General features: G+C 38.4%; 1 long non-coding RNA gene across 1 annotated transcript in view; it reads right to left on the bottom strand.

Annotated features, from left to right (window-relative positions):
- Positions 1 to 9638: 9638 nt before the first annotated feature.
- Positions 9639 to 11885, bottom strand: part of LOC123328056 — a 65009-nt gene continuing 62762 nt past the window's right edge. Inside the window, exon 4 of the long non-coding RNA XR_006542788.2 lies at positions 9639 to 9832. This is a non-coding gene — a long non-coding RNA (uncharacterized LOC123328056). The remainder of the gene's footprint in view (positions 9833 to 11885) is intronic.

The raw sequence follows: 11885 nt of genomic DNA, 5'->3' as shown, positions 1-11885 counted from the left end.
CATGCTGCAGAGCAACTAAACCTGGGCACCTCAACTACTGAAGCCTGCGCTCTGGAGCCCGTGCTCCACAGCAAGAGAAACCACTGCAATGAGATGTCCATGAACCACAACAAAGAGTAGTCCCCACTCCCCACAACTAGAGAAAGCCTGCTCACAGCAATAAGACCCACCACAGCCAAAAAATAAAATTAATAAATAAATAAACCTTTAAAAAAAGTTAAACATAGAGTTATCATATGAAACATATTTTCATTCCTAGATTTATACTGAAGAGAACTGAAAGCTCATGTTTACAAAAAAAGTTCTACACAAATGTTCGAAGTAGTATTATTCATAGTAGATAAAAAGTAGAAACATATCCAATTGCCCATCAACTAATTAATCTATAAACAAAATGTAGAATATTACTAGGCTATTAAAATAAGTGAAGTAATGATGTACACTACAACACAGATGAACATTGGGAATATTAGGCTAACTTAAAAAAGCTTCTGCACAACAAAGGAAACTATAAGCAAGGTGAAAAAACACCCTTCAGAATGGGAGAAAATAATAGCAAACGAAGCAACAGACAAAGAATTAATCTCAAAAATATATAAGCAACTCCTGCAGCTCAATTCCAGAAAAATAAAAGACCCAATCAAAAATGGGTCAAAGAACTAAACAGACATTTCTCCAAAGAAGACATACAGATGGCTAACAAACACATGAAAAGATGCTCAACATCACTCATTATCAGAGAAATGCAAATCAAAACCACAATGAGGTACCATTTCATGCCAGTCAGAATGGCTACTATCCAAAAGTCTACAAGCAATAAATGCTGGAAAGGGTGTGGAGAAAAGGGAACCCTCTTACACAGTTGGTGGGAATGCAAACTAGTGCAGCCACTATGGAGAACAGTGTGGAGATTCCTCAAAAAACTGGAAATAGAACTGCCATATGACCCAGCAATCCCACTGCTGGGCATACACACCAAGGAAACCAGAATCGAAAGAGACACATGTACCCCAATGTTCATTGCAGCACCGTTTATAGTAGCCAGGACATGGAAGCAACCTAGATGTCCATCAGCAGATGAATGGATAACAAAGCTGTGATACAGATACACAATGGAATATTACTTAGCCATTAAAAAGAATACATTTGAATCAGTTCTAATGAGGTGGATGAAACTGGAGCCTATTATATAGAGTGAAGTAAGCCAGAAAGAAAAACACCAATACAGTATACTAACACATACAAGGAAATGGCAACCCACTCCAGTGTTCTTGCCTGGAGAATCCCAGGGACGGGGGAGCCTGATGGGCTGCCGTCTCTGTGGTCGCACAGAGTCAGACACGACTGAAGCGACTTAGCAGCAGCAGTAGCAGCAGCAACACATATATATGGAATTTAGAAAGAAGGTAACAATAACATTGTATGCAAGACAGTAAAAGAGACACAGATGTATTGAACAGTCTTTTGGACTCTATGGGAGAAGGCAAGGGTGGGATGATATGGGAGAATGGCATTGAAACATGTAAAATATCATATGTGAAATGAATCGCCAGTCTAGGTTCGATGCATGATACAGGGCACTCGGGGCTGGTGCACTGGGATGACCCAGAGGGATGGGATGGGGAGGGAGGTGGAAGGGGGGTTCAGGATGGGGAACACATGTACACTCATGGCGGATTCAAGTCAATGTATGGTAAAACCAATACAATACTGTAAAGTAAAATTAATTAATAAAAAATAAATATAAATAAATTAATAAAAAATAAATATAAATAAATAAATAAAAATAATTAAAAAGCCAGACATAAAAGTCTATACATTATTCCATTTATGCCAAGTGTTCAAAATAGGCAAATCCATAGCGATACAATATAAAGTAGTTTTCTGTGGCTGGAGGAATGAAGACGGGAGTATATGCTAATGAGTACAAGGTTTCTTTTTGGGGTGATGAAAATGTCCTGAAATTAGAGAATGGGGATGACTGCATAACTTTACAAATATACTAAAAGCCACTGAATTATACATTTTAAAAGGATAAATTTATATATGAATAAAATGTTTTTTAAAAAAAGCCTGGCATACAGTGGGCATTTAAAAAATGTTGATTGGTTGGTTTTCCCATCAGCCTAAATTTAGATAACGGATCTGAGGCTATGTCCTGTCCAGGGTTTAACAACTTTTATCCCCTTCAGCATTGGCAGTGGTCAGGTCGGACGGACTAGGGATTGCCAGTAAGGGAAATTGGAAACAGCTGTCCAAGTAGCTGGACTGGGACAGGAGCTGTGATAAAGAATGGGGAACCAAAGATAGGCAGTTATACATATACATATATCTCCCTTTTTTAGATTTTTTCCCCATTGCTTGCAAAGTTGCTTCAGTCATGTCCAACCTTTTGCAACCCTATGGACTATAGCCCTCCAGGCTCCTCTGTCCACAGGATTCTTCAGACAAGAATACTGGAGTAGGTTGCCATACACTTCTCCAAGGGATCTTGACCTGACCCTGGGATCGAACCTGCATCTCCTGCATTGGCAGGCAGGTTCTTTACCACTAGCACCACCTGGGAAGCCCAGGTCCTTATTACTTACCTATTTTATATATATATATATATGTGTGTGTGTGTGTGTGTGTGTGTGTGTGAGTTGTGAGTGTGTATGTGAATACCAATCTTCCAATATATCCATTCCCCCATATATACCATATATGCAATATTCCTCATCCATACAAAAGGATAAAATAATGCCATTTGCAGCAACATGGATGGTCCTAGAGATTGTCATACAAAGTGAAGTAAGTTAAACAAAGACAAATATCACATAGTATCGCTTTATATGTATAATCTAAAGAAATGGTACAAATGAACTTGTTTACAAAACAGAAATACAGTAACAGATATAGAAAACAAACATGCTTGATTTCTTCTAGAGAAGGCTGGTATCTCACTGCTTATAGTCATAGTTGACGGAGGTTTTTTCCCTGCCAGGAAACTAGATCATTTTTCCTGTTTTATTGAGATATACCTGACATATAACATTGTATTTGTTTCAAGTGTATAACAAATAACGATATATGTATATACTGCAAAATGGTCACCCCCAGAGGTTTAGTTAACATCCATCACCTCATATACATTTTTTTCTTGTGATGAGAACTTTTATTATCTACTCTTAGAAACTTTCAATCATATAATTTTATTAACTATAGTCATTGTGCTGTACACTACACTCCCAGAACTTATTTATTTTATATTTCAGCTAAATAATTATATTACTCAGAATGGAGATGAATTACAACAAATCAGAGTTGAATTTCTAAACTACTGGGCCCCATGATCTGGATATGAGTGAAAAAAACACTATTGAAATGCATTGTGCTATATTAGCAACAGGAAAACCAGGACTGCATAAATTTTCATTGGACTCAATCTTTTACACAGATAAAGAATACTTTATATTTAATCGTTCAATCAATAACATTAGACAAATTTTGTGGGAAAAGAATTAAAATGTATTAAGAATTGACTGGTTACTGGGCACTGTGATAAGCACTGTCACAAACATGACCCAGAAAAATAAAGTGTAAGAGAATACCTCTGAATCTCATGACTGGACAAGAGTGACCTTTGAAAAGCAGTTTCATTAGAGAGGTGAACCAGAGCTAGGATTAGATGAGCGAGCAGTGAAAAAGTGAAAGTGGTAATGTGTGTGGGCTCCTTTCCCAAGTTTAGCACCAAAGAAAGGGATAGATAAGATAGCTTGAGGAAGAGGCAGGGTGAAAAAAATTTTAATTACTTATTTTTCTGATTACAAAATGTGGGCCCAAGATAGACAGCTTGGAAGAGGAGAGAAGTGTAACAGAGAAAAAATAAAATGGCTTATGAATTTAAATTTTAAAAAATGGTTTATGATCTTTAAACAAATCTACATTTTCTGCATAACTTCATACCAAAGACACCTGGATACTAAATTTTAAATTTAGTATACAATTAATATTTCTAACTAAACAAAATATATTTCTTTCAAGGGAGGATAAAGAAGGAAAGGTCAAAAAGTGACTTTTCTTTTAAGGCAGATGTTTAATTTGAAGGAAAAGCATTGAAGTGACTGAAGCAATGTGGTATATTGCTTAGAGATTATTTTCCTTACTGATAACAAGAAACTTGTTGACAGAAGATCTATCACTTTGAATAAAAACAGAGTGGCACTCCTGGGGATGCAGTTTGGCATGGTGACTACAGTTAGTAATACTGTCTTGTTATGTTTGAAATTTGTAAGACAGTAAATCTTTAAAGTTCTTATCACAAGAAAAATATTTGTAACTGTTCACTGCAGATGGTGATTGCAGCCATGAAATTAAAAGACGCTTACTCCTTGGAAGGAAAGTTATGACCAACCTAGATAGCATATTCAAAAGCAGAGATATTACTTTGCCAACAAAGGTCCGTCTAGTCAAGGCTATGGTTTTTCCAGTGGTCATGTATGGATGTGAGAGTTGGACTGTGAAGAAAGCTGAGCACCGAAGAATTGATGCTTTTGAAGTGTGGTGTTGGAGAAGACTCTTGAGAGTCCCTTGGACTGCAAGGAGATCCAACCAGTCCATCATAAAGGAGATCAGTCCTGAGTGTTCATTGGAGGGACTGATGCTGAAGCTGAAACTCCAATATTATGGCCACCTGATGCGAAGAGCTGACTCATTGGAAAAGACCCTGATGCTGGGAGGGACTGGGGGCAGGAGGAGAAGGGGACAACAGAGGATGAGATGGTTGGGTGGCATCACCAACACAATGGATATGAGTTTGGGCAAACTCCGGAAGTTGGTGATGGACAGGGAGGCCTGGCATGCTATGATTCATGGGGGTCACAAAGAGCTGGACATGACTGAGCGACTGAACTGAACTGAATGATGGATGTTAACTAGACTTATTATGGTGATCATTTTTGCAATAAATACATCTATCAAATCATTATGTTGTGCACCTGAAACTAATATTTTACATCAATTATATCTCAACTTAAGGAATGATAAAATGAATACATAAGCAAACAAAAATTATATTCCCATGTAATAAACAAAATTATAAACTTCATTTATATTTTAGACTTCTCCTCCCTGTATCTAGCTCAGACTGGCTACATCCAGGGCAGTCTGCAGTCAGGGAAGCCAGAAGTCAGGAAAGGGAATGTGATTCACTTCTCTTCCTTTTCATCGCACTTCTCCTCCCACAGTTTTATTATTCTCCAAGGCTAGAGTGCAGAGGGAGAGGAGAAGAAAGCAGGGCAAGAAAATTCTTACTTAACTGATGATGGTGCAGATTGCGGTTGGCTCCTTTTAGACTTGGCCGCTGTTTACATCTGGCTCTTTCTCTCCTAGATGATGTTTGGGTTATTTTGCAAACCCTATCACCACCACCGCCCCTGATGCATATCTCTAATCCATCTCTATTCCAGCTGGCCATTTGTTTTTTATTCCACACCCTAAGGGTTCAGCTGGTTTACTTTTGGCCTCCTTTTACTGAGATTTCCTCCAGGGCAGGAACTAAGACAACCCCAAGCTGACTCTCTGTCACATTACCCATCCAGATCTGGTCCATGGGAAATGTCACAAGTCTTGTTGTGATAGACTTTAAGGGCACTGACTTCTCAACTATAGCCATTGACCACTTCCTCTTAAGCCCTCATTTTTTAAGACTTTTCAAATATAATTCTGACACCGGTCTTCTGTGTCCCCCAAACTGCAGGAATGCATATTAAGCTCTTTCAGTGGTTTCTCTAAGTTCCTCTTTCTCATCCTGAAGTGAAGGGGAAGCACCCAGACTCTCAGGCTCTTCCCACTGTGGAAGAGTGGGAGATGTATATATTTATACATTTATATTTTCATATATTTATAAATCTATGTATATATTTATAAATGTATATAAAATAACATGTGCATATATTAAAATTTTAAAATAAAGAAATAAGGTATTTAAAGAGCCAAGCATAGCGCTGGGAAGATGAATGTTAGTTATCATTGCTAAATATTAACTCTCCTGAAAGGTCATCAATGTGATTGCTAAGAAACCAAAGAAAAGAGTCATTTCTTAAATGCTTAGCTAGCTACATGCCAGTAAATCAATTCTCGTTATTAAAATAAATTAGTCGTTCAGTTGCTTAGTCGTGTTCGACTCTTTGCAACCCATGGATTGCAGCATGCCAGGCTTCCCTATCCTTCACTATTTCCTAGAGTTTGCTCAAACTCATGTTCATTGAGTCAATAATGCCATCCAACCATCTCAACCTCTGTCTCCCCCTCTCCTCCTGCCCTCAATCTTTCTCAGCATCAAGGTCTTTTCCAATGAGTCAGCTCTACGTATCAGGTAGCCAAAGTATTGGAGCTTCAGCATCAGTCCTTCCAAAGAACACCCAGGACTGATCTCCTTTAGGATGGACTGGTTGGATCTCCTTGCAGTCCAAGGAACTCTCAAGAGTCTTCTCCAGCACAATTTGAAAGCATCACTTCTTTGGTGCTCAGCCTTCTTTACAGTCCAGCTCTCACATCTGTACATGACCACTGGAAAAATCATAACTTTGACTATACAGACCTTTGTTGGCAAAGTAATGTCTCTGCTTTTTACTATGCTGTCTAGGTTTGTCATAGCTTTTCTTCCAAGGAGCAAAAGTCTTTTAATTTCATAGCTGCAGTCACCATGCACAGTGAACAAGTCTGTCACTGTTTCCATTTATTCCCCATCTGTCTGCCATAAAGTGATGGGACTGGATGCCATGATCTTAGTTTTTTGAATGCTGAGTTTTAAGGCAGGTTTTTCACTCTCCTCTTTCACCTTCCTCAACAGGGTCTTTAGTTCCTCTTTGCTTTCTACCATCAGGGTGGTGTCATCTGCATACCTGAGGTTATTGATATTTCTCCCAGCAAACTTGATTCCATCCAGCTTGAGCTTCATCCAGCCCAGCATTTCATGTGAAGTACTCTGTATATATAAATTAAATAAGCAGGTGACAATATACGGCCTTGATGTACTCTTTTCCCAATTTTGAACTAATTCATTGTTTCATGTCAGGTTCTAACTGTTGCTTCTTGACCTGCATACAGGTTTCTCGGGAGTCAGGTAAAGTTGTCTGGAATCTGCATCTCTTTAAGAATTTAGCACAGTTTGTGGTGATTCACACAGTCAAAGGTTTTAGTGTAGGCTTTAGTATAGTCTATGAAGCAGATGTTTTTCTTTTTCGAATTTGCTTGCTTTTTCTATGGTCCAACAGATGTTGGCAATTTGATCTCAGGTTCCCTTGCCTTTTCTAAATCCAGCTGAGAACTTCTGGAAGTTCTCAGTTCATGTAATGCTAAAGCCTAACTAGGTTAAAGGATTTTGAGCATAACCTCACTAGCATGTGAAATGAGCACAACTGTATGGTAGTTTGAACATTCACTGGCCTTACCATTCTCTGAGACTAGAATGAAAACTGACCTTTTCCAGTCCTGTGGCCACTGCTGAGTTTTCCAAATTTGCTGGCATATTGAGTGCAGCACTTTCACAGCATCATCATTTAGGATATGAAATAGTGTAGCTGGAATTCCATCACCTCCATTAGCTTTGTTCATAGTAATGCTTCATAAGGCCCACTTGACTTCACACTCCAGGATGTATGGCTCTAGGTGAGTGATTACACCATCATGGTTATCCAGGACATTAACACATTTTTTATACAGTTATTCTGTATATTCTTTCCACCTCTTCTTAATACCTTCTGCTTCTGTTAGGTCCATATCATATCTGTCCTTTATTGTACCCCTCTTGGCATGAAATGTTCCCTTCTAACGATGTTAAAATAAATACAGTTAAAAATGTAAAGGACTATCTCCTGTGTCATATATGTATGTATGTGTGTGTGCTCAATCGTGTCTGACTCCTTGCGACCCATGGACTGTAGCCTGCCAGGCTCCTCTGCCCATGGAAATTTCCAGTCAAGAATACTGTAGTGGGTTGGCATTTCCTTCTCCAGGGGATCTTCTCAACCCAGGGATCGAACCCACATCTCATACATCTCCTATAACAGCAGACAGATTCTTTACCACTAGCACCACCTGGGAAGCCCTATACACACACACATATATATATACATGTATATATTTGTGTTGTATATATTTACAACAAAGATGGCATGGCATAGTTAAATGACAGCAGTACATTTGCTGAGGCAAAGAAAGTGTTACCAAACCATGAACCACTATGAAAGGAAAACTGAACATACATGGCACAGCGTGTTGCAATGGTTAGGATCTAAAAAAAACCCAATTAAACAAGTGGCATGGTCAATAAAGCAATTCCGGTGCCATCTAAATATTTTTTGTGAACAAGTTAGACTATAAATGAAGTAAATTACAACAGCTATAACTGTTCTTGCAGATCACACAATTAACATGGCAGAGGCAATCTGGTGGGGCAGTATAACTGCTGAAATGATCAAATTACTGTGTTCTTGTTATTTGGGGCATCCAGACTTAACCAGAGATACTCATGCATTCCGTATTCATGCCTTCACTCATTCAAAAACAAACACTTACTATGTGCAAGGTGTTTCCCTAGAGCCTGTGATGGGTATAAAGATCTATGAGAGAGTAATTTGCCTTAAGGCATGTACTGTCTAGTTGGAAAGGTATAAACAAAGTATTCTGTCTTTTAGTTTAGAAATTCTGTGGCAAACTAAACTCACTAGGTAGAGTGTTAGGTACTTACCATTAGGAGAAACATTTGCTGTTACTGTCAAATTCTATATATTTTCAAGGACATCCAACCAGTCCATTCTGAAGGAGATCAGCCCTGGGATTTCTTTGGAAGGAATGATACTAAAACTGAAACTCCAGTACTTTGGCCACCTCATGCGAAGAGTTGACTCATTGGAAAAGACTCTGATGCTGGGAGGGATTGGGGGCAAGAGGAGAAGGGGATGACAGAGGATGAGATGGCTGGATGGCATCACTGACTCAATGGACGTGAGTCTGAGTGAACTCCGGGAGTTGGTGATGGACAGGGAGGCCTGGCGTGCTGCGATTCATGGGGTCGCAAAAAGTCGGACATGACTGAGCGACTGATCTGATCTGATCCTATATATTTTCAAATTCAAGGTGTCTATTTTCAAGTTTGTTGTTGGGTAGTAAAAGATACATATGGTTAAAAAAAACTATTCAAATGATACAAAAGAGTATTTAACAAAAATATTGTGTATATGTGCATTTCTCACATACTAGGGCATGACTGAGCGACTTCCCTTTCACTTTTCACTTTCATGCATTGGAGAAGGAAATGGCAACCTACTCCAGTGTTCTTGCCTGGAGAATCCCAGGGACAGAGGAGCCTAGTGGGTTGCCATCTATGGGGTCGCACAGAGTCGGACATGACTGAAGCGACTTAGCAGCAGCAGCAGGACATAAGAAATGCCCCAATCTTCAAAGTTTTTATTTCATTAGTTCATTATTTCACTTTCTTCTCCAATTTACCTCTACTTCCTTGATGTGCAACATGCAGAATTTGGTATGTATATTCTAAGCCAACAGAATACTGGGCAAGACATCATCCCTGTTCTATTCACAGAATTTCTGCATATTTTCTCTAATTTTTCTTTCTATGGCATAATCCATCTTCCTTTTTCGTTGTTGTTTCCCGATAGGGATCTAAATTTGTAACCCAATAGGGATCTAAAAATCCCTACTTCAGCAGCTTCTAATCTGCTACAGAATTCTTCCCAGACCCATGATTTAACATCTGTGTTCAATATTCTAATCTTCCAATGAGGAATATAGTTCAGCTTAACTTGCTTCTTTTAACCTGGGAAAGCAACTGAAAAAAAAAAAAATTGAACACATCAACTTCCCTATTTGAGATCTTTATAACGCAGCTTCATTATTTTGACATGAATTCCCTAGACATCAGACTCACTCATATTCAAATTTAAGAACAAAAGCATCCAAAAGACAAATATAAATTCTTTTTGGATTACTCAACCTCTGCTTCTCTCAATGCAGAAAAGTGAGTTGATGTTGTATTCTACACAGTGAAAACTGATATTTTTGGCTAGCAATTAGTTTTTTTATATAACTTTGAGATACTGTAGACCAAAGAGATAGAGATTTGTTAATAATTCTTTTTAATGTTACCATTTAAAATAACTTTAAAATTGGGTCATAAAGAGTGATTCTTGAAAAATCCCAATTATTTCAATGCCCTAGCTTTAAATAATCCTGAAACACAAAGGCTTCATCTTGAAAATCTGACAACCAAATTGATACTAATTAAAACAACTTGTGCAATTTTCCTAGGGCTCTAAAACAAAATGGAATTTGCAACTCAGTAACAAACTAGAATGACTGTCACAAAATTAGATAATTGGAAGATTTTAAAAGAACACATGTAATACAGTAGATAGCAGGCAGCTCTACAAAGCTCTATATAGAATGTAATTTATGTGAATTTTTAAAAGATATAATACCTGAGTGCATTTATCAATCCTGACGCTTATATGAGTTTGACCCTGAGGTACACTGGGGCATGAATCCAGGAGGCAGTAGGAGGAACAGATCTAGGTATAGGTTGGGTCATGGGGCTGCAAGCTAGTGTTCAAATAGAAAATTCCTCACTGACTCACACTGGCAGTGAGAGTTGGTCCATTTCAGAGGGCAAGGGTATAGAAATGAGAAAATAATGAACTCAGAAGAGGTGGTGGTTTGGGGTCTTGGGATGAGAAAACTAACAAAGCCTTGGTTTACGGAGGACAGGATTCACACCTCAAGGGTAGGCTCATAGGGTCTCATTCACATGGATTTGGTTTAGTGCTCCTGTTCCAAAGGGGAACTCGAGATCTGAATAGTTAATAGAAGCAGAAATCCAGTCAAATGGCCTGGAAGAACACAGAGAAATAAGCAGAGCCTGGGCTCTAGGGCATATGAGAAGCCAGGGCTCTTCCCAGGCACACAAAATCCAGGCTTAAGGCAATAGGACTAATCCCGTATTCCAACAACTCTGGTTTGAATCTGATTTTTAAAATTACCTGTTAGAAACAAAGATAAAAGCAATGGCTGCAAGATGGTCAGGAACCTGGTGGAGCTGAACAGCAGGTTGAGAGTATCGGTGCCTTCAAAAGAGTGGGGCCAGGGGAGGCAGAAGCCTATAAAAGCTCAATCCTCAAGAAGTAACCCATGATACAGAGAGGATGGAAACCCGAAAGGAATGGTGTGTACTTGGATACATTCAAAAAAGCGTTCTGATTAACTGGTACATCCAATTAGGATGCCAGAGTGGTGTCTCCTTAAGAATACTTGGTGAGATTATTTTTTAAACTCAAAATGTTATGAGAGCTAATAGTAATAACTACATTTACTGAGCACCTCTACTGGTCTAATGCTTTTCATAAATTATCTGTAATGCTCCCAAGAGCTGACAGGATACTTAGACTTACTGCTGTTTTACAGACAGGAAACTAAAACTCAAAGACGTACAGTAAAGAGTCCCAAGACACTTAGCTAATAAGGTGCTGAACTGGGTCTGTTGTCAGTAAAGCAGTGGAGGAAAAAAACAGGCTTATATTATGGAATAAAATATATAGATTTATTATCAGTTAAGCAAAAAATTCACTTATGTATATATAGTTAAGCTTACTTTAATATATGTATAGGAAAATGAAAATAAAATACAAGTCTTTGCTATTGTGATGTTCTAATGCTAACCAGTCTTTTCTCATTCAGAATTGAAATCTTTCGATAATATCAACTCTTCTCAATCTGTGTCTTAGTTTCTTAGTGTCCACTTTTTTAATCTCTCAATTGGTCTACAGAAAATTACCCCAGTTCCTAAACTAAATCCTAAGTGAAAGAGAACTTGTGTTTAAAATCTGCTG

This window comes from Bubalus bubalis, chromosome 11 (assembly GCF_019923935.1).
Source record: "Bubalus bubalis isolate 160015118507 breed Murrah chromosome 11, NDDB_SH_1, whole genome shotgun sequence".
Classification (NCBI taxonomy): Eukaryota; Metazoa; Chordata; class Mammalia; order Artiodactyla; family Bovidae; genus Bubalus; species Bubalus bubalis.
The sequence above is the reverse complement of the archived record's forward strand: the minus strand, read 5'-3'. Positions and strand labels throughout refer to the sequence as shown.